At 37.5% G+C, this 21,615-nt stretch overlaps 1 pseudogene; it reads left to right on the forward strand.

Annotated features, from left to right (window-relative positions):
- The first annotated feature begins 964 nt into the window (after positions 1-964).
- LOC103890031 (chromatin modification-related protein MEAF6-like) lies at positions 965-16,729 on the forward strand (annotated as a pseudogene).
- The last annotated feature ends 4,886 nt before the right edge of the window (positions 16,730-21,615 follow it).

The raw sequence follows: 21,615 nt of genomic DNA on the forward strand, positions 1-21,615 counted from the left end.
TTATAATGTGGCTTGGTATAGTCTTGTTTGAGTCGATCTTACTTAAATACTTTTGAACTTCATGAATCTTATATGTTAATTTTCCTCTCATGATTTGGGAAGTTTTCAGCATTAGTTCTTTAAATAAGCTTTCTACCCCATTTCTGTCTCTTTTCTATTTGAAACACCCATAATGCATACATTGATTTGCTTGTTGATATTCCATATATCCTGTAGACTTTCTCTACTCGTTTTCATTCTTTTTTTTCTCTCCTCTGTCTAGATGTTTTCAAATGATGTATGTTTTCAAGTTGGCTTGTTCTTTCTTCTGTTTGATCAAGTCTGCTGTTGAAGCCCTATACTGTATTTTTTTTATTTCTGTCACTGCATTCTTCAGCTCCAGAATTTCTGTTTAGTTCTTTTTTATTATTTCTATTTCATTGTAGAACTTATATTGTTCACGTACTGCTTTCCTGGTTTACTTGATGTCTCTGTCTGTGTTCTCTCACTGCTCAGAGTTTCTTCAAAACAATTATTTATACTTATTTGTCCAGCAATTTACAAATATCTATTTCTTTGGTTTGGTTACTGGAGAGTTATTGGGTTACTATGGTGGTACCATGTTTTGCTGGTTTTTCATGTTCCTTGTAGCCTTGTGTTGTCTTCACATTTGAAGAAGCGGTTATCCCTTCCAAACTTCAGAAACTGGCCTTGGCAGGAAAAAACTTTCTTTTGTGGGCAGGTGCGGTGAAGTGTGTGGCTGTTCTACATCCAGATATGTATTCAGTAATGCACAGGGACACAAGTTTTAAAGGCATATCAGGGAACTGTCTCGGGGGCAGGGGTACAGAGGTTAAGTCTGGTGGATGTGTGTGTATCCATACAGCTACAGTGAATGCCTAGTCTGCTGAGCATGCTGGAGCATGTCCCATGGAGGTGGCAGGCACATAATAATCAGGTCTGGTGGGCACTGGGCAAAGCTGCAATGGGCACATGGTCCAATGGGTGCATATGCTTAGCTTCAGCAGGTGTCTGGTCCCTTGGTCATATGTGCACAGCTGTAGTGCAGACCTGGTCCAGTAGGCACCTGAGCATGCATGTGGTGGCACTACTAAGTGTCAGGAACCGTGCACAGGCATGTGCTTTATGTCAGGTTCCTATTCTCAGGCATGGGCATGTGCAGCCTGGCTTTGGCTGCAACTCCAGCAGCTCTGAGTCCAGTGGGGAAGGGGTGGTACTTGGCATCTGTGGCATCAGTGACGCAGCAGCTGGGGTCCATGTCAGAGAAGACCGCAGAAGTCCTCTGCAACGGTAGCTAGGGCCACTGGAATTCTTGGTGTCAATGGCTGCTGAGGTCCACCCACTCTCCCTGTTCCCCCATGAGGGAACCAGTGACCAAGGGGATTCCTTGTGGCTCTGTGCCAATGTGGGGGATGCGGCAACACAGAAAAAATGCTTCCTACCCCTTTCTATTAGCCATTCCTGGTCTCTGCACTCCTATGGATTGCTGCTTCCCCCTAACTGCCTCAGGGCTTCTCCCAGAGCTATCCTTTTCCACAAATATTTGATTTTATCATTGTTTTTGTTTAGGGGTGAGAATTGGGATCACCCAGTTTGCCATCTTGCTGACATCACTTCCCAAGCAATTTTTACTTTGAATCTCTTTCTGTATCTGTATCCTCTGCCTGCTATGGTCTCCAGATAGCTTCTTGTCTAGCAATAATATAACCTTCAAATCTGCTCAGATATAACCTTCTGACTACCCCATTTCATACTGCAATCTATTTCCAATTCCCCCCCTACCCTAGCACTCCTTGTCACCATTACTCAAACCTACTTTTCCTTTCTTTAACCCATAGCATTTCCCTCTTTCTAATATATTTCTAAATTATTTACTGTGTTTATTGCTTGTAGCCTTTCCTACCCAGTACAAATTAGCTCTATAAGGACAGAAGCTTTTGTTTTGGTCATTGATAATTCACTTGTTTACTGAGCAGTGCCTAGTGAATGATAATTGAACCAAGGAAAGTAGCTATTTGTTAAGGTACTATGGTACTGAATAGAGACTTGAATTGTGATACTTCATTAGAGTCAGTTGTGTTAGAATATGTGTTCTTCATGGAACCATATTGATAGTAGGATATTGCTTACTTGACACATACATCTACCGTCTCCTGTATCTCAAATAGACTGTCTAATAGAGACTTATCTATACACCAATGAATTTGAAATAAAAATACCCAACTCATGACAATTGTTTATCACCCACTTTACCGAATCCTGATGCAAAGCAAGATATTGGATGATTAAACTACATGAGTCATCTAGTCTTATTTTCTTATCTGCAAAGATGTCTCTTTGCACTCTCTGATCTCTTTCTATTCCACGAGTCATTTGACTTTTCATACTTTCCCCATTTCTACCCTTTCTTTTGCTTTTAATACAAACTTCACTAAAACCAACAAAATAATTTTAATAAAATGAAGAGACGTTTAAAAAATCAAATCAGAAAAAAACAAAAAGTGTTTGATGTTATGGTTTAAATTTTATATAAAATAATTTTACATCATTCTTATTTTATTTTATATTTTTATTTTAATTTATTGACATTTATTTATTTTTTTAACTTTAATTTTAAGCTCGGGGTTATATGTGCAGGTTTGTCACATAGTTAAACTTGTGACATAGGGGTTTGTTGTACAGATTATTTCCTTACCCAGTATTAAGCCTAGTACTGAATTAGTTGTTTTTCCTGATCCTCTCCCTCCTCCCACCCTCTGCTCTCCGACAGGTCCTAGTGTGTGTTGTTCCCCTCTATGTGTCCATGTGTTCTCATTATGTAGCTCCCACTTATAAGTGAGAAGAGGCAGTATTTGGTTTTCTGTTCCTGCATTAGTTTGCTAAGGATAATGGCCTCCAGCTCCATCCACGTGTCTGCAAAAGACATGATCTCATTCTTTTTTATGGCTAGTATTCCATGGTGTACATGTACCATATTTTCTTTTTCCATTCTATCATTGATGGGCATTTAGGTTGATTGCATGTCTTTACTATTGTGAATAGTGTTACAATGAACATATGCATGCATGTGTCTTTATAATACCCAAAGCAATATAAATCATTCTACTATAATTCTACATTATTCTTTTTTTGCTTATATCTACAATGTAGGGATGTTTTAAGTGTCTGGACTAGTACTTATATGATGGATTTATGTATGTTTGTATATATAAGTGTGTGTGTTTGAAGATAACTTATTTTAGTATATATTTATTTTGATTTCAAATATCATATCTGTTATAGAAATTGGGAAAATAAAGAAAAGTATAAATAAAAGCCACAAAATCCCACCACTGAGAAACAATCATTGTTTACATTGTTATTGTATATCTCTCAATTGTTTAAAAATATGTTAAATACTTATTCATTTTATCAAAAAATTATATTTTATATGTTCAAAATTTATATGTACATTCCATTCTATTTATAATATGTATATTTTAATTTATTGCTGAAATTATACAATATATGTCTTATTTCTGTTTTTAGACAGATTTAATATTTACATCAGTCCTTTACCATGGTTTCCCTATAACTGATGTGGTAGGCAGAATAACTCCTGAAGAAATTCACATTCTAATCCCCAGAACTTGTGAATATGTTACATTATGTTCCAGAACTTTCCAGACGTGATTAAGCTAAGAATATTGAAATGGGAAGATTATCCTGGATTATCTGGGTTGCTCCAATTTAAATCACCAGAGTCTTTATATGCAACAGAGGAAGCTAATAATGTAAAAGTCAGAGACAGATTTGAAAATACTATCGTGTTGGATTTGAAAATGAAAGAAGTGGCCATGAGCCAAGGAATGTTGTTAATCTCTAGGGTCTGAAAAAGGCAAGGAAACTGATTTTTCCCTAGACCCTTAGAAGTCCCACTGATACCCTGATTTTAGTACAGTGACACTCGTTTTGGACTCCTGAACTCCAAAACTAGATGATTTTTTAAAAATTGTGCTGTTTTAAGTCTCCAAGTTTGTGTAATTTGTTATAGCAGCAATACAAAACTAATATATCTGAGTTATTTGTTCTGACCTATTTCTTCAATATTTGGATATGATCAAGTAGGATTTCAAGAGTGCTGTGTTCCTGAATTGGTGTTTCAGAATGCACATCTTCACCTTTATGGTAAGAGTATATAAAGGCATCATGTTACTCAGATCTTTTATTGCTCCACTATATATGTTACAATATGTTTTTCACTGGAGAAATTTTTCTCCTGTGTACATCACTATGTTTTCCTACCTGGATATTTTAAGATTTTTTTCTTCATTATTGAATTTTAATGAGCTTTACAGGATTATCTCTTTGTGTTAATTATTTTGTATCAATATTTTTACTGCGAAACCTAAAGTTCTTTTCATCTACAGAGTCACATATTATTTTGGGAAAGGTTTCTTCCAATATATGTTATGATAATTATTATTTATGTTTTGGTGATGCACATAAGGAAAATTACTTAGGTTTATGCTGGATACTGTTTATCTTTCAAATGTATAATGTTTATCATTTATATTTTGTACTAGGTCTTTACCTGTTTGGATTGCAAAATTTCCTCAATTCTTTCTACTGCCACCCTGACTATGATTTCACTCTAGTATAATTTTCCCTATGGCTTGTAACATTGCTTTGCCTCTGGAATACTTTACATTATATTATCCCTCCCCACAGAAATAATCCAGTTTGCTTTTCATTTCTTTTGTTATCTTCTAATCATTTCTTTGAACTTCACTACACTTTTGTTGAGCTTTAATAGATGCTTTGTTTGATCAATATTTCATGTGGAACTATAGAGAATAGTTCCTCCAATAGTTCATGTGGAACTACTGGTCAAGTACCTTCCCTGTCAGTTACTTCTCCTTGTGATGCATTTTCTTCTCCTGACTTTTTCTCAAGTTTATTCAAAAATGTTTTCATGGATTCTATCCACAGGCATACCTGGTTTTATGGTTCTTGCCTTATTGAACTTCACAGATAGTATGTTTTTTTCACAAATTGAAGGTCCATGACAACCCTGCATGAAGCAAGTGTACTGACTCCATTTTTCCAACAGCATGTGCTCACTTCATGTCTCAGTGTCACATTTTGATAATCTCATATTTCAAACTTTATTATTATTATTAATTATGTCAGTTACGGTGATCTGTGATAAGTGATCTTTGATATTATTGTAATTTTTATGAGATGCCATGAAGCGTACCCATATAAAATGGCAAACTTAACTGAGAAATATTGTGCACATTCTGAGTGCTCCAGTGACCAGGCTCATCTCTCTCCCTCTGCTCAAGCCTCCCTATTTGCTGAGACACTACAACATTGAAATTATGCTAAAGAATAACTGCACAATAGCCTCTAAGTGTTCAAGTGAAAGCAAGGGTCCCATAGCTCTTACTTTAAATCAAAAGCTAGAAATGATTAAGATTAGTGACCAAGGCCTGTCAAAAGCCCTGATAGGTCTAAAACTAGGCCTCTTGCAACAAACAGCCAAGTTGTAAATGCAAAAGAAAAGTTCTGGAAGGAAATTAAAAGTGCTACTCCAGTGAACACACAAGTGATGAGAAAGCCATGCAGTCTTCTTGCTGATATGGAGAAAGTTTTAGTAGCCTGGATAGAAGATCAAACCAGCCACAATATCCCCTTAAGCCAAAGCCTAATCTAGACCAAGGTCCTAATTCTCTTCAATTATATGAAGCTGTGAGAGGTGAGGAAGCTGCATAAGAAAAGTTAGAAGGTAGCAGAGGTTGGTTCATTAGGTTTAATGAAATTAGTCTTTTCCATAACATAAAAGTTCAAAGTGAAGAAGCAAGTGCTGATGTAGAAACTACAACAAATTATGCAGAAGATCTAGCTAAGATCATTGAAGAAGGTGGCTATACTAAATCACAGATTTTCAGTGTAGATGAAACAACCTTCCATTGGAAGAAGATGCCATCTAGGACTTTCATAGCTAAAGAGGAGAAGTCAGTGCCTGGCTTCAAAGCTTCAAAAGACAGGCTGACTCTCTTATTAAGGGCTAATGCAGTTGGTGACTTTAACATGAAGCCAGTGCTAAATCTACTTTGCCTGTGCCCTCTAAATGAACAACAAAGTCTGAATGGCAGCACATCTATTTACAGCATGGTTTACTGAATATTTTAAGCCCACTCTTGAGACCTACTGCTCAGAACAAAAGATTTCTTTCAAAACATTACTGCTCATTGACAATGCACTTGATCACCCAAGAGCCCTGATCTCAGAGATATACAAAGAAAGCGATATTATTTTTATGACTGCTAACACCACAGGCATTCTGCAGCCGATGGATCGAGGAGTAATTTTGGCTTTCAAGTTTTGTTATTTAAGAAATACATTTTGCAGTGCCATAGCTGCCATAGATAGTGATTCCTCTGATGTACCTAGAAAAACTAAATTGAAAATCTTCTGAAAGAGATTTACCATTTCTAGATGCCATTTAAGAATATGTGTGATCATGAGAGAGGAGGTTAAAATACCAACATTATCAAGAATTTGGAAGAAGCTGATTCCAGCCCTCATGGATGACTTTGAGGAATTCAGGGTTTCAATAGAAGAAGTCACTGTAGATGTGGTGGAAATAGCAAGAGAACTAGAATTAGAAATGGAGCCTGAAGATGTGACTGAATTGATGCAACCTCATGATATAACTTTAATGGGTGGAGTTACTTCTTATGGATGAGCAAAGAAAATGGTTTTTTGAGATGGAATTTACTCATGATGAAGATTCTAGGAACATTGTTGAAATGATAAAAAAGGATTTTGAATATTACATAAATTCAGTTGATAAAGTAGTGGAGGGTTTGAGAGGATTCACTCCAATTCTAAAAGAAGTTCTACTGTGGGCAAAATGGTATTAAACAACGTGACATGCTGCAGAGAAACCTTTTGTGAAAGGAAGAGTCGAACAATGGAAATTTCACTGCTGTATTATTTTAAGAAATTGTCATAGCCACCCCAGCCTTCAGCAACCACCACCCTGATTAGTCAGCATGCATCGACATTGAGGCAAAATTCTCACCAGCAAAAAAGATTATGACTTGCTGAAGGCCAGATGATTGTTAGCATTTTTTAGCAATAACGTATTTTTAAATGAAGGTCTGTGTTTTTTTTTAGATGTAAGTCTATTGCACACTTAAACTAGTTAGTATAGTATAAACATAACTTTTGTTTGCACTGAGAAACAAAAAAAACATGCCACTCACTTTATTGCAATATTTGCTTTACCGTGTGGTGTGTAACTGGACCTGCAATAACTCTCAGATATGCCTACATTTCTTTTTTTCTTTTCCTTTTTCTTTTTCTTTTTTCTTTTTTTTTTTTTTTTGAGACGGAGTCTCACTCTTGTTGCCCAGGCTGGAGTGCAATGGCACGATCTCGGCTCACCGCAACCTCTGCCTCACCGGTTCAAGCGATTCGATGCTCCTGCCTCAGCTTTCTGAGTAGCTGGAATGACAGGCATGTGCCACCAAGCCCAGCTAATTTTGTATTTTTAGTGGAGATGGGGTTTCTCCATGTTGTGCAGGCTGGTCTCGAATTCCCGACCTCAGGTGATCCGCCCACCTCAGCCTCCCAAAGTGCGGAGATTACAGGCGTGAGCCACCGCACCTGGTCAATATGCCTGTATTTCTTACAGATTTCTCTCTTACCTGGGAAGCATGTGTCCTTTCAGTGTTCAGGGTTCATACTAGTCACAGAGAAAAACTCTGAGGCCACAGGTCCTCAGAGGCTCCATCAGTTAATCAGTATCTTCCCCTTTCTTCAGAGGGATTACCCTGATAATTCTCCCACAACCAGATCCTGAGTAGGATGCCAGATATGTAAACAGGATATAATAGAACTTGTGTCCACATAGTTTCCCTGCAAATCTATATTTTTGCAGTTTTGATAAGTCCTTAAAAAACATTCTGCACTTCTATTCTGGTAATGTCATACCCTAGTTTTTTCAGTACACTAGCGAAAATTATTCTTTTTTACTCATATATTATGTCTCAACAAAATGTAAATACCTTGAATTTTACCTGTGGTCAGTGCAGTTATGTGTTGTATAATCTTCGGATGTGGGAGATTTAAGTATCTATCTAGGGGGTAAGGAATTACTTGTTATCAACTCCATTTCTAAATTGGGTGTAAACATATGCCTATATAGGTAAGTTTTTTGTTTGTTTGTTTGTTTTGAGATGGAGTCTTGCTCTGTCACCTAGGCTGGAGTGCAGTGGCGCGATCTCCGCTCACTGCAAGCTCTGCCTCCCGGGTTCACCCCATTCTCCTGCCTCAGCCTCCAGAGTAGCTGGGACTACAGGTGCCCACCACCATGCCCAGCTAATTTTTTTCTATTTTTAGTAGAGACGGGGTTTCACTGTGTTAGCCAGGGTGGTCTTGATCTCCTGACCTCATCATCTGCCCACCTCGGCCTCCCAAAGTGCTGGGATTACAGGCATGAGCCACTGCGCCCAGCCACAGGTAAGTTTTTAATATAGCAGCCCCTCCTTATTCACAGTTTCTTTCTGAGGTTTCAGTTACCTGGGATCAACCACGGTCTGGAAACAGGTTAGTCCATTACAGTAAGATATTTTGATTAGCTGGGCATGATGGTGGGCACCTGTAATCTCAACTACTTGGGAGGGGAGGTTGAGGCAGGAGAATCATTTGAACCCAGGACGTGAAGGTTGCAGTGAGTTGAGATCATGCCATTGCACTCCAGCCTGGGTGGCAGGGCGAGACCCTATCTCAGAAAAAAAAAAAAAAAAAAGGTATTTTGAGAGAGAGAAAGACCAAATAGCTTTTATTTTTATAACTTATTAAACTTTTATTTTTGTAACTTTTATTAAGGTATATTGTTATAATTCTTCTATTTTAGTAATAGTTATTGTTAAGGTCTTACTGTGTCAAATTTTTAAATCAAACTTTATCATAGGTATGCATGTATAAGAAAAAAAACATAGTATATATAGGTACTATCCATGGTTTCAGGCATCCACTGGGGGTCTTGAAACATATGCTCTGCAGAAAAAGGTGAACCTCTGTATTTTACCAGGCATTTTACAACTTGTTAATGTGAAAGAACTTAACCAAGTGGGTCACTGCAGATTAAGTTCTTATTAAATTCCAATACTGATCAGCAGATACTAATTGGGACATACTGGGTTTTCTAAAATTATTATTAAGTATCTGAGATATATTAAGTTAGTAAGTATTTAGTAAACATCCACTATATGTCAGGCGCTATGATGGGTATTTTGAAAGTATCAGTTAATAAATAAGTTAAAATCTTTGCCTTTATGAAAGCAGGGCTGTGACAAGCATGAATGCACTTGCATGACCTGAGAGTGACTGTCTCCTTAAATTTTGCAACCTAGATGCCTTGCTGGCCTTACCCTAGGAGAGCCATATGACATGAACCTTATGATGTAGTGGGGAAAATGCAACAAACAAGATTAGTGAGTAAACCATGTGGTATTTTAGATGTTGGTAAATTCTTTTGGATAAAATGAAGAAGGAAAATGGGATAGTAACTTTTTTAGTTGTTTAGGGCAAAGGAAAGAGTTGCACTTTTAGTTAAGGATGTCTAGGGATATTTTCTTTGAGATGGTGGATGTTGAGTATACCTGATGAAAGAGACATAGTGAATTAAATGCAGACTTGAGGGAGGGATTCTAGCCAAAGAAACAGGTAAAAAGGCCTTGGGTAAAAGCTTACCTATTATTCTAGAACAACAGAAAGGAGACCAGTATGGTTGGAGTGCAGTGAGCAAAGAAGAAAGTTGTAGGAAATCAGTGATAAGACTGGGCCCAGATCAGTAGGAAAATTCAACCACTATGAGGACTTTGGTTTACATTCTGCATGCTATGGAAAAGCTCTAGAGAGTTTTGATTTGAGAATTGTCACGGATTAACATATTTTAGCAGCACTACTCTGCTGCTATCTGGAGAAAAGACATTACTGTTGCAAGGTCCAAGTTGTGAGGTCAAAAGTCTACTGCAGAAACACAGGAAATGAATGCATGATAGATATATTTTGTATGTAATGCTACAGAATTTGCTGTGGGTTTGAATGCAAGGAGAAAGAGAAATTGTGACATTAAGGATGACAAAGTTTTTTGCCTTAGCAACTAGAACATTGTTGTCCTGTATTGAAAGGTGAAGACTGTTCTGGTTAGGAAATGGTAGGTTCAAGATGTGTGTTAGACATCTAAATGAAGATGTTAAGCAGTCAATTTTCTCTCTAAGAATCAAGAGTTCAAGAGGGAAGCTCACATTAGAAATGTAAGTTTGACAGTCATCAGCATGTAGATAGTATTTAGAGTCATAGCATCAAGAAAGTGAGACTAAATAGAAAATAAAAGAAATCTTGGATTTACTTCTTTGGCTTCTCCAATGTATAGAGGCAGGGAAATGAGGGAATGTCAGCAGAAGAGACTGAGAATAGATGGAGGGAGGAGGAGGGAAGGAAGAGAGTATTATCTTAGAAGCCAAGTGAAGGAGGCATTTCAAGAGTGTGTCAAATGTTGTTTTATCAGATATGCCCCAAATCATATGAGGATACTACGGACCTTATTAAAATGCAATTTTATTGAAAAAGTAAAGAGGGATATTGCTAAATATTATACTTATTTGTATTTTTAGTACTTATATTCTTCTTGGAATTTTCTTAGCATTTTATTTACTCCTTCATTGGTGCAAGCTGAGGGGACACAAATATGATGATATGTGCTTCCTGCTACTGAGGAATCTGCAGTGTGAATAATGATCTTATGGTCATTGCATTGATCCATCCTATTACTTTGTAGTATATGTGAGAACAGAGTGAGGCGGAAGGAGAAAAAAAAAGCATTGATGGCAAGGCTACTATATTGTAAGTGCCCCCAATCTTACGCAGAGAACATTCTCTGACTTTTATTGACCAGCTGAGTCAAGAGCATGCCATCAGAGGTGGATAACATACTAAATCTCTAGTTATGAAATTCCAGATATTTCCAGTATCCTATTCTCACAAAAAGGCAAGCATCCATCATAGTTGAAATTCAGGTTTGTAACGTGGATTAGAAAGAAGCTAAAATACTGAGTACTAATATTGCAAAGAGTAATCTTCTAAAACAATTTTGTGGGATTCAACACCGGGTTTTTTTTTTTTTTTTTTTTTAGCTTTTAATTAAACCTAATTTGGTTGTGACATTTTGATAGATTCAGAGAATTTTCAGCCTTCCCACATTGATTCGTTATTCTACCCTTTTGACAGTGTGTTCTTCCCACACACAGAATTTCAGGCATAGAGGCCTCAGTTGAACAAATATAATTAGTATCACACAACCTTCAATTTTATGTTTAAATACATTTAAAAAATTATTAACTTTGAAATAATAAAGTGAAAAAATTACTTTTCATTATGAAAGACAAGAACTCATTTAAGTCTTTGGGAAAAGTAAAACAAGTAGAAGAAAGAAAGAGAGGGGAAAGTGGGTTAAAAAAACACTTATTCAAAGAATTTTTTTTAAATTTCAACTTTGATATTAGATCCGGGGGTACATGTGCAGGTTTGTCACATGGGCATATTACATGACACTGAGACTCAAGATATGAATGATTCCATCACCCAGGTGGTAACTATAGTACCCAATAAGTAGTTTTTCAACCCCTTCTCCGCCTTCTCCCCTCTAGTAGTCTCTAGTGTCTATTGTTCTCATCTTTATGTCGTGTGTACTCACTGTGTAGCTCCCACTTATAAGTAAGAACAGGAGGTATGTGGTTTTCTGTTTCTGCTTTAGTTCACCTTGGATAATAGCCTCCAGCTGCATCCATGTGGCTGAAAAGGACATGCTTCCATTCTTTTTTATGGCTGTGTAGTATTCCATGGTGTGTATGTACCATATTTTCTTTATCCAATCCACCATTAATAGGTACCTGGGTTGATTCCTTGTTTCTGCTATTGTGGATAGTACTGCAGTGAACACACAAGTACATGTGTCTTTTTGGGAGAATGATTTATTTTCATTTAGCTATATATCCAGTAATGGGATTGCTGAGTCAAATGGTAGTTCTGTTTTAAGTTCTTTGAGAAATCTCCAAACTGCTTTCCACAGTGGCTGAACTAATTTATATTCCCATCAATAGTGTATAAGTGTCCCCTTGTCTCTACAGCCTGGCCAGTATGTTATTTTTTGCCTTTTGATTAATAGCCATTCTGACTGGTATCTCACTGTGGTTTTGATTTGCATTTCTCTGATCACTAGTGAAGTGAAACCTTTTTTCACATTTGCTGGACACTTTTATGCCTTCTTTTGAGAAGTGTCTGTTCATGTAATTTGCCCACTTTTTAATGTGGTTATGTGTTTTCTGCTTGTTGAATTGTTTAAGTTCCTTATAGATAATGGATATTAGACCTTTGTCAGATGCCTGGTTTGTGAATATTTTCTTTCCTTCTGAAGGGTATCTGTTTAACTCTATCAGTAGTTTATTTTGCTGTGCAGAAGCTTTTTAGTTTAATAAGGTCCCACTTGTCAATTTTTGTTTTTGTTGCAATTGCTTTTGAAGACTTAGTTATAAATTCTCTAAGAACTTTTAATGGTTTTTATATGTCTCTGTTATGGTTTCATCCACTTTCATTCTAGTCTTGTTTTCTAACCAGTTATCTTCAAACATGTTTAGAATTCTTTAGAAAGGGGAATATAGTTGTCACCCAACTATTTCCATTCAATTTTATCCTAGGTCTAGAGAGTGATAAAAATAGAGTAATTTCTTATCCTCTGCATGTTTCTCAGAGAGCTAGTCCACCAGCCATCATATTTCAACCTACACCTAAGTTATAGGCATGGTGGAATGTGCAGTCTCAAGAGTGATACATGAAATGCAAGAATAGATATGCTGTAGTCTGAATGTGTCCCCAAAATTCATGTGTTGAAATACAGTGGCCAATGTGAAAGCATTAAGAGATGTGACCCTTAGTAGTTGAGTAAGTCATAAGGGCATGGCCTTCATGGGAAACACTGGCAAACTTGGAGTGGCAGATCTATGCTTTTGAGGGAAGCTACCTGGAAGACACTCAGATGTATGGCAATATTACTCCTGACTGGGATCGGTATCTGACCAACCAAAAAAACTCCTATAGCAAAAATGATAGAAGGAACCAGAAGTTTAAGGAAGCTAAGCAGCTCTTCAGTAAATCCTCAGTTACCTCAGCAGCTGCATTAAGTGCATTGGCAGGAGTTCAGGACTAACTAATTTAAAAGAGGGAGCCAGCAGTAGGTATTGGAAATCTACAAAGGATGTCCAGCCAACGAAGTACCCGTATGTACCAAAGAAATAATTATGTTCTGAATACAACAGCTACCTATGCAGAGCCCCCCAGGCCCATACAATACCAAGTGCAAGAGTGTAATTATAACAGGCTTCAGCACGCAGTGCGGGCTAATGATGGCACCACAAGATCCCCATCAATAGACAGCATTCAGAAGGACCCCAGCAAGTTTGCCTGGCGTGATCCTGACTTGCCTGAGGTCATTCACATCCTTCAGCACCAGTTCCCATCTGTTCAGGCAAATGCAGCAGCCTACCTGCAGCACCTGTGGTTTGGCGACAACAATGTGAAGATGAAGGTGTGTAGGTTATGGGGAATCAAGCATCTGGTTGACCTTTTGGGCCACAGAGTTTTGGAAGTTCAGAAGAATGCTTATGATGCCCTTCGAAACCTCTTTTTCGGCAACTCTACAGATGAAAATAAAATAGCAATGAAGGATGTTGGTGAGATATCTGCCTTGTTGTGACTGTTGACAAAATCAATATTGATGCAGAAGTAAGGGAGCTTGTTACAGGAGTTCTTTGGAATTTATCCTCATGTGATGCTGTAAAAATGACAATTATTCTAGATATTCTCTCAACCTTAACAAACACTGTGATCATTCCACATTCTGGATGGAATAACTCTTCTTTTGATGATGGCCATAAAATTAAATTTCAGACTTCACTAGTTCTGCGTAGTACAACAGGTTGCCTGAGGAACCTCAGCTCCGCGGGTAAGAAGCTCGGAAGCAAATGCGGTCCTGCGAGGGGCTGGTGGACTCGCTGTTGTATGTAATCTACAGGTGTATGAACACATCTGATTACGACAGCAAGATGGAGAATTGCGTGTGCACCCTGAGGAACCTGTCCTATTGGCTGGAGCTGGAGGTGCCACAGGCCCAGTTACTGGGACTGAACGAATGGGATGACTTACTAGAAAAAGTTTTCCAGCAAAGACTCTGAGCCAAGCTTCTGGGAGAAGAAAAAGAAAAAGAGGACTCTGCAAGAAAATCAACGGGATGGAGTTGGTCCTATCCCAGGACTGTCGAAGTCCCCCAAAGGGGTTGAGATGCTGTGGGACCCATCGGTGGTGAAGCTATATCTGACTCTTCTAGCAGAAAGTTCCAACCCAGCCACCTTGGAAGGCTCTGCCAGATCTCTCCAGAACCTCTCTGCTGGCAACTGGAGGTTTGCAGGATACATCTGGGCAGCCGTCCGAAAATAAAAGGGGCTCTCCATCCCTGTGGAACTTCTGAGAATGGATAATGATAGAGTTGTTTCTTCCATGGCAACTGCCTTGAGGAAGATGACACTAGATGTTTGCAACAGGGAGCTCATAGGCAAATACGCCATGCAAGACCTGGTCAACCGGCTTCCCTGTGGCAACGGCCCCAGTGTCTTGTCTGATGAGTCCATGCAGCCATCTGCTGTGCTCTGCAAGAGGTCACCAGCAAAAACATGGAGAATGCCAAAGCCCTGGCCAACTCGGGAGGCATAGAGAAGCTAGTGAACATAACCAAAGGCAGGGGCGACAGATCATCTCTGAAAGTAGTGAAGGCAGCAGCCCAGGTCTTGAATACATTATGGCAATATCGGGACCTCTGGAGCATTTATAAAAAGGATGGGGGTAATCAGAACCATTTTATTACACCTGTGTCGACATTGGAGCAAGACTGATTCAAATCACATCCTTCCTTATCTACCACCAACCAAAAGATGTCACCCATCATTCAGTCAGGCTCCAGCAAACCTTCACCAATTTACATCAGTTCATATTCCTCACCAGCAAGAGAACTAAATAGACAGCTACAGCATCAACAGCTGTATTATAGTCAAGATGACTCCAACAAAATAACTTTGATTCATACAGATTGTATTTGCAGTCTCCTCACAGCTATGAAGACCCTTATTTTGATGACCAAGTTCACTTTCCAGCTTCTACTGATTCGTCAACAAGTATGGACTGAAATTGACCACAAATTATGTAGACTTTTATTCCATTAAATGACCTTCTTATAGAGCAGAACAGTACCCAGGATCCCCAGACTCATGGCTGCAGCATCAAGACGCCCGACAGAACTCTTTCTTTCTAACCTTGTTTGGATTGAGGTGAAAAGTCCATCTTGCTGATTTGATGATTGAAATGTGAAAGTGAAGTGGAAGGAATGAGTGAAGTGCATTTTTTTTCTTTTTTAGGGAATTCTCAGGGAAGTGAGGAAACATTTGGGAGAGGACTTTCTAAGCTCTACTTAGGTGTTAGATCTAATTACTTGTAGATTCTGTAGTCTGGTGAAGGTGTGGGTGACGTGATGAGAGGTTTGAGAAATGGGTGAAATGAAATGGGGATATGTAGGTCAAATCAAATTAAAGATGATTTTTTAATGTGAATAAAGTCATGTTCTGATAGTTTGTACAGAAAAAATAAAATGATGCCCATGTTTTATTGCTATTACTAAATGTCAAGATTGTATGCTATTATGTCTTGTAAATTTATTTTGTTGGTGTAAATATGGAAATGCCACATTGGTTAAGTGCCATCATTTGTAACGCAGTGTGTCACTTGAAAAGAGATTTGAAGAAACTGACAACTTCAAAAACAAATGGGAAGGCCAAGGAACTGTGAGAGATTAAAAACAAACTACGACACCCTTTGTCTCCACCCTGCATAGTGTACTTTGGAAGCACAACGTCCAGGCTGGTACTGCAGCGCCATGCCCATTCCTTGCCTTGTTCATAGGACACTTCACTGCCATTTTCTATGCACATGAAAGAAAAATAAATGTGGAAATTTCAAAAAAAAGAAAGGAAGGAAGGAAGGAAGGAAAGAGGGAGCCAAGGAAGGAAGGAAAGAGGGATGGAAAGTGACATTCTCCAGACTTCCACAATCAGGAAAATGAGCCCAGCCAGGAGGACCCTGAGGATCTGGATGGATCTGTGCAGGGAATGAAACCTCAGAAGGCTGCTTCCTCTACTTCCTCAGGGAGTCACCACAGCAGCCATAAAAAGTGAAAGAATAAAAAAACCAACACAGGATTGATCTGAAGTTAAACAAAAAACCATGAGCTGACTATTAGAAGATACATTAGTGCAGAAGTTTCCAGGCTGTAGAGCCCTGCTTCCCTTCTCTGGCCTCACAAAGATAAACATCCTTCACCTGAGTTCGTGGCCATCCACCTCTGCTCTCCCAGACCCAGTGCCTGTGACTTTGAGTAGTTTGTTCTAAATGTGGTGACAAACAAGTCATTTCCATAATACATTGGATCATTTACATTATGTCACTTTTAGTAACAGAACTGCAGGAAAATCAAGACATATATAATCCCAGGAAGTTGCTAACTGTACATTTCTCCCTTCTTAGGATGAATGTCTCCCCCTAAAGTGGCTGGTACCAGCTTCATCTGTGATATGCATCAAGAAACGTTCTCTGGTTTTGTTTCATGCTGAAAGTAGAACACAAGTTACATTTCAGATGAAGGCTGTAAATATCTGGCATTTTCTTATATTGCTTTGTGCTTTCTTATTTTTCTCTTGTTTTATCACATTAGTTTCTTTGGGGTCCTTTTGTAATGCCTTTGTACAGCTCACACCTTCCTGCTGACATATCTGATCATCTCTTTCATGCAGTTCCCAATATTCACAACTGAAAATAATCTTGTTTATCATAAGTAAAATGGGAAACTCGGCTCTTTGTTTTTTTGCAAGGGAAGTATTTAGTAATTACCTATCTTAAATCTTTCTGAGTTGGAAGCAGATTCATGTTCAAGGAACAGGAAAAATGGAAAAATTTGTTTAAATCAATCATTTTTAAATAGCTATTTTTATTCTTTTGTATAAATAAAATTTCACAGGCTTTGGAAAAAAAAAAGAAAGCAAAGACCAAACCTTCACCAAGCACTGAAACTGCTAGCACATTGATCTCGAACTTCTAGCCTTTAGAAGAGTGAGAAATAATTTTTTCAAACTTATTTATGTATTTCATCTATTTATTTAAATAGATAAAATTTTATGTACTTGTTTTATATAACATAATGATTTGAAGTATATATACATAGTGAAATAGCCAAATCTAGCTAATTAAATATGGGTTACCTCACATAATCATTTTTATAGTAAGTACACTTAATATCCACTCTGATATGATTATGTATTTTAAGAATACACCATATCATAATTAACTCTAGTTCCCATGCTGTTTAATAGATCCCATGAACTTATTCCTTTTATTGAACTATAATTTTGTATCCTTTGACTAACATCTCCCCAACTGCCCCTTCTCCCCACCAACACACAACGGCTCAGCCTCTGGTAACCACCATCCTACTCTCTATTTCTATGAGATCAACTTTTTAAGATTCCACATATGAGTGAATTGTGAGGTGTTTGTCTTCCTATGTCTGACTTATTTCACCTAACATAATGTCCTCTAGGTTCACCCATGTTATTTTAAATAGCTGGATTTCCTTCTTATTTATGGCTTAATAGTATTCCATTGTGTATACATATCATACTTTATTTATTTATTTGCTGATGGACACTTCAGGCTGATTCCATATCCTTTTGTGAATAGTGCTGCAATAAACACTGGAGTGCAGATATCACTTCAACATACTGATTTCATTTCCTTTGTATATATACCCAGTAGTGAGATAACTGGATTATACAGTAGTTTTATTTTAATTTTTTGAGGAACTCGCACACTGCTTTCCATAATGGCAAATAATGTTCCCTTAATTCCACAGTTTCATCAACATTTGTTATATTTTGTCTTTTTTTAATGCCCATTCTAACAGGTCTCAGATGATATCTTGTGGTTTTGATTTGTTTTCCCCGATGATTAGTGATGCTGAATATTTTTGCATATATCTGTTGGTCATTTATACGTCTTCTTCTGAGAAATGTCTACTCAGGTTTTTTGCCCATTTTAAAATCAGGTGATTTTTTTTCTCGATATTAAATTGAGCTCCTTACATACTTTAGACATTAACCCTTATCAGATGTATAGTCTGCAAACATTTTCTTCTATTCTATAGATTGTCTCTTCACTCTGTTGACTGCTTCCTTTGCTTTGCAGAATTTTAGTTTGCTATAATCCCATTTGTGTATTTTTGTTTGGGCTACCTATGCTTTGGAGAACATATCCAAAAAGTCATTTCCTAGACAAATATCCTGAAGCATTTCCCCTATACTTGCCTATGTAAAAGCCTTACATTTAAGTCTTTAATTAATTTTGAGTTAATTTTTTAATATAGTGTGAGATAAGGGTCTAATTTCTTTCTTCTGCATATGCATACCCCATTTTCCCAACACCATTTATTGAAGACACTCAATCTATGAAGATTGTATTAGGAAGTAGTATAGATCCCAAAAACAAGTTCAAGATAAGAAACATTTTATTTTATTCCATTGGAAAGATGTCAGAAATGGCCCTCAAGATGTTTCATGGAGAGAGCTGCAGATTAACATTTTCCTGTCTGTATACTAAGGTACAAAGTCAGCAAAATGCTTCATAAAAAAAATCCATGACAAATACTAGGAAAGATTCTATTGCTGTAAACCAGTCTCACACTGGATAACTCTTTAAAGGGCAATGATAAAGTAACTTCTTTCCATGCTGTTGTTAAATCTCAATTCAGAGTTTGTTAAATTTCAATCAAGTTCATACTTTTTTATTCCTGCTGACTTTCTTATTTGTCTAGTGCTAATTTATTAATGCTATTTTTCCTTGGGAAAGATACAAATTGAAGATGTCATGCTTCTGTTGCCTATTTTGAAAGGTATATGACTGTATCTGCTATCATTATATTTACACAAAAACCAAAGAAATAAACAAATCACTTGTAAGAATTTCTAACTCAATTCAATTCAATGACAATAATATTGTGAGATTCACAGTCCCATTTGTTCTGACTGTCTTTTCCCTTTAAAATAGTTTTTGCATTGGACAGAAACATTATTATTATAGGGAAAATAGCCAAAAAGTAAAACCAAAACATTAGCCCAATGTATTGCCAGAACATTTAAAGAGATGGTGGCCTTGAAGTTTTGTACTTCAATTCCAGGCGGCTTAACTATCTATACAAGAAGGGCAAAATTATAAAGATTTTAGATAATAATATAGCAGAAAATCTCCATGATATCCCTCTTCTTTCAAGGGAATGAAATAATTTATTAAACAAGACACATAACACCAATAGTTAAGATTCTCAAATTCACATTTATAAACTTATTTTCATCAAAATACATCATAAGAGTTTCTTTAAAAGTTAAACATACACTTATTATATGATCCAGCAATTCCACTTCCAGGTGTTTATCCCAGAGTATTGAAAATATATGGTATTGTTCACACACAACCTATAAATTAATATTTGTAGGATCATTATTTGCAATCATCAATATTGAAAATAATCTAAATGTCCTTCAAGTGAATTGGTCAACCCACCATGATACACCCATACAATGGAATACTACTCAGCAATTTAAAAGAATGAATTATTGATACACACAACATGGATGAATCTCAAATACATTCTGTTGCCTGAAAGAAACCAAGCCCAAAGAAGTTATCTACAGATGATTCCACTTATATGACATTCTGGAAAAGGCACACATATAAAAACAGGAAATATATCAGCAGTTTACCAGGGGTGGAGGTGGAAGAAGGGTCTGAACACAAAAGGGTACATGATGGAATTCTTTGTGATATTAGAATTGTTCTCTATTGTGTCTGTAGTGGTAGCTACAAAAAACTATAAATGTTTAAAAATGCATAGAACTCTATTTCAAAAAGTGAATTTTACTTACCGGAATTTTTAAAATTAAAATAAATAAGATAGTATAAGAAAAGGTTATAGGCCATGTGCGGTGGCTCATGCCTGTAATCCCAGCACTTTGGGAGGCCTAGGCAGGTGGGTCACTTGAGGTCAGTAGTTCAAGACCAGCCTGACCAACACGATGAAACCCCATCTCTAATAATAACACAAACATTAGCTGGGTGTGGTGGTGCATGCCTGTAATCCCAGTTACTTGGGTAGATGAGGCAGGAGAATTACTTGAACCCGGGAGGTGGAGGTGGCAGTGAGCCGAGATCACGCCACTGCACTCCAGCCTGGTCGACAGAGCAAGACTCTGTCTCAAAAAAAAAAGAAAAAAAGAAAAGAAAAGAAAAAAGAAAATATACAAAGATAATATGCATATATATGAATATATATGGCATACGGAACCTAGAAAATACAGAAGAACTTACAAATAAGTAAGGAGAAATCATCTCAATAAAGAAACGGTCAAAGGCTTTGAAGAAATACAACATAGAACTGAAAGACCAAACAAACAAATGGCTAATAAAGGAAATGAGATGCTTGTATTCATTAGTACCCAGAAAAACAAAATCACAATCAGATATCATTATACAGCAAGTGGGTTAAAATTTTAAAAGTCTTGTTTTATCAAGTGTTTGTAAAAATTGGAGGCAATAGAGCCTTGATACAATGATAAGTGGAGTGTAAATTGTTACAATTTCTCTGTTAGCATTAGCAGCATTAGCTATCTGCCTATCAGTTTTAATACTACTAACATAAGCACCCAGGGAGATATGTACAGAAATGTTGACTATACCCCTAACTGAAAATAACTCTAGTATGAAGAACTCATCTTGTAACTCAGTGGCTTCCAAATTTTTCAAAGAGGGCCCATATGTAAGCAATATATTTCAGAGATATTGTCAGTACTCACCCCCACTCTTGGAGTGTGGTTCAAGAAGGGCAAATGAGATGTGGAGAAATTTTCTGGCCACTTCTTGGAAAGTTTTCCTTCACGCCCAAGAAAGAGCCACAGGTAGGGCTGGACGATATAACGCCTTTGGACCCTGTTGTATCAGGCTATGATGCCTGGAGCTGCTGCAGCCATCCTCCAATCCATGTGAGGAAGAAATTTCCATTAAGAATGGCATCGCCTAGGGATAGAAAGAATCTGGGTTCTTGATGCCCTTCTTGGTCCATTTTTATCAATAAATCCCTAAGTCTGCCCTACCTTTGGGCTTGTTTATTTCTTCAGCCACATTGGATCTGAGTTTCATTCTCAGCAAACTAACACAGGAACAGAAAACCAAATACCTCATGTTGTCACTCATAAGTGGGAGTTGAACAATGAGAACACATGGACATGAGGAGGGGAACATCACACAACAGGGCCTGTTGGAGGGGGTAGGGGGCTAGGGGAGGGATAGCATTAGGAGAAATACCTAATGTAGATGACAGGTTGATGGGTGCAGCAAACCACCATGACACATGTA

This window comes from Pongo abelii, chromosome 11 (assembly GCF_028885655.2).
Source record: "Pongo abelii isolate AG06213 chromosome 11, NHGRI_mPonAbe1-v2.0_pri, whole genome shotgun sequence".
Taxonomy (NCBI): Eukaryota; Metazoa; Chordata; class Mammalia; order Primates; family Hominidae; genus Pongo; species Pongo abelii.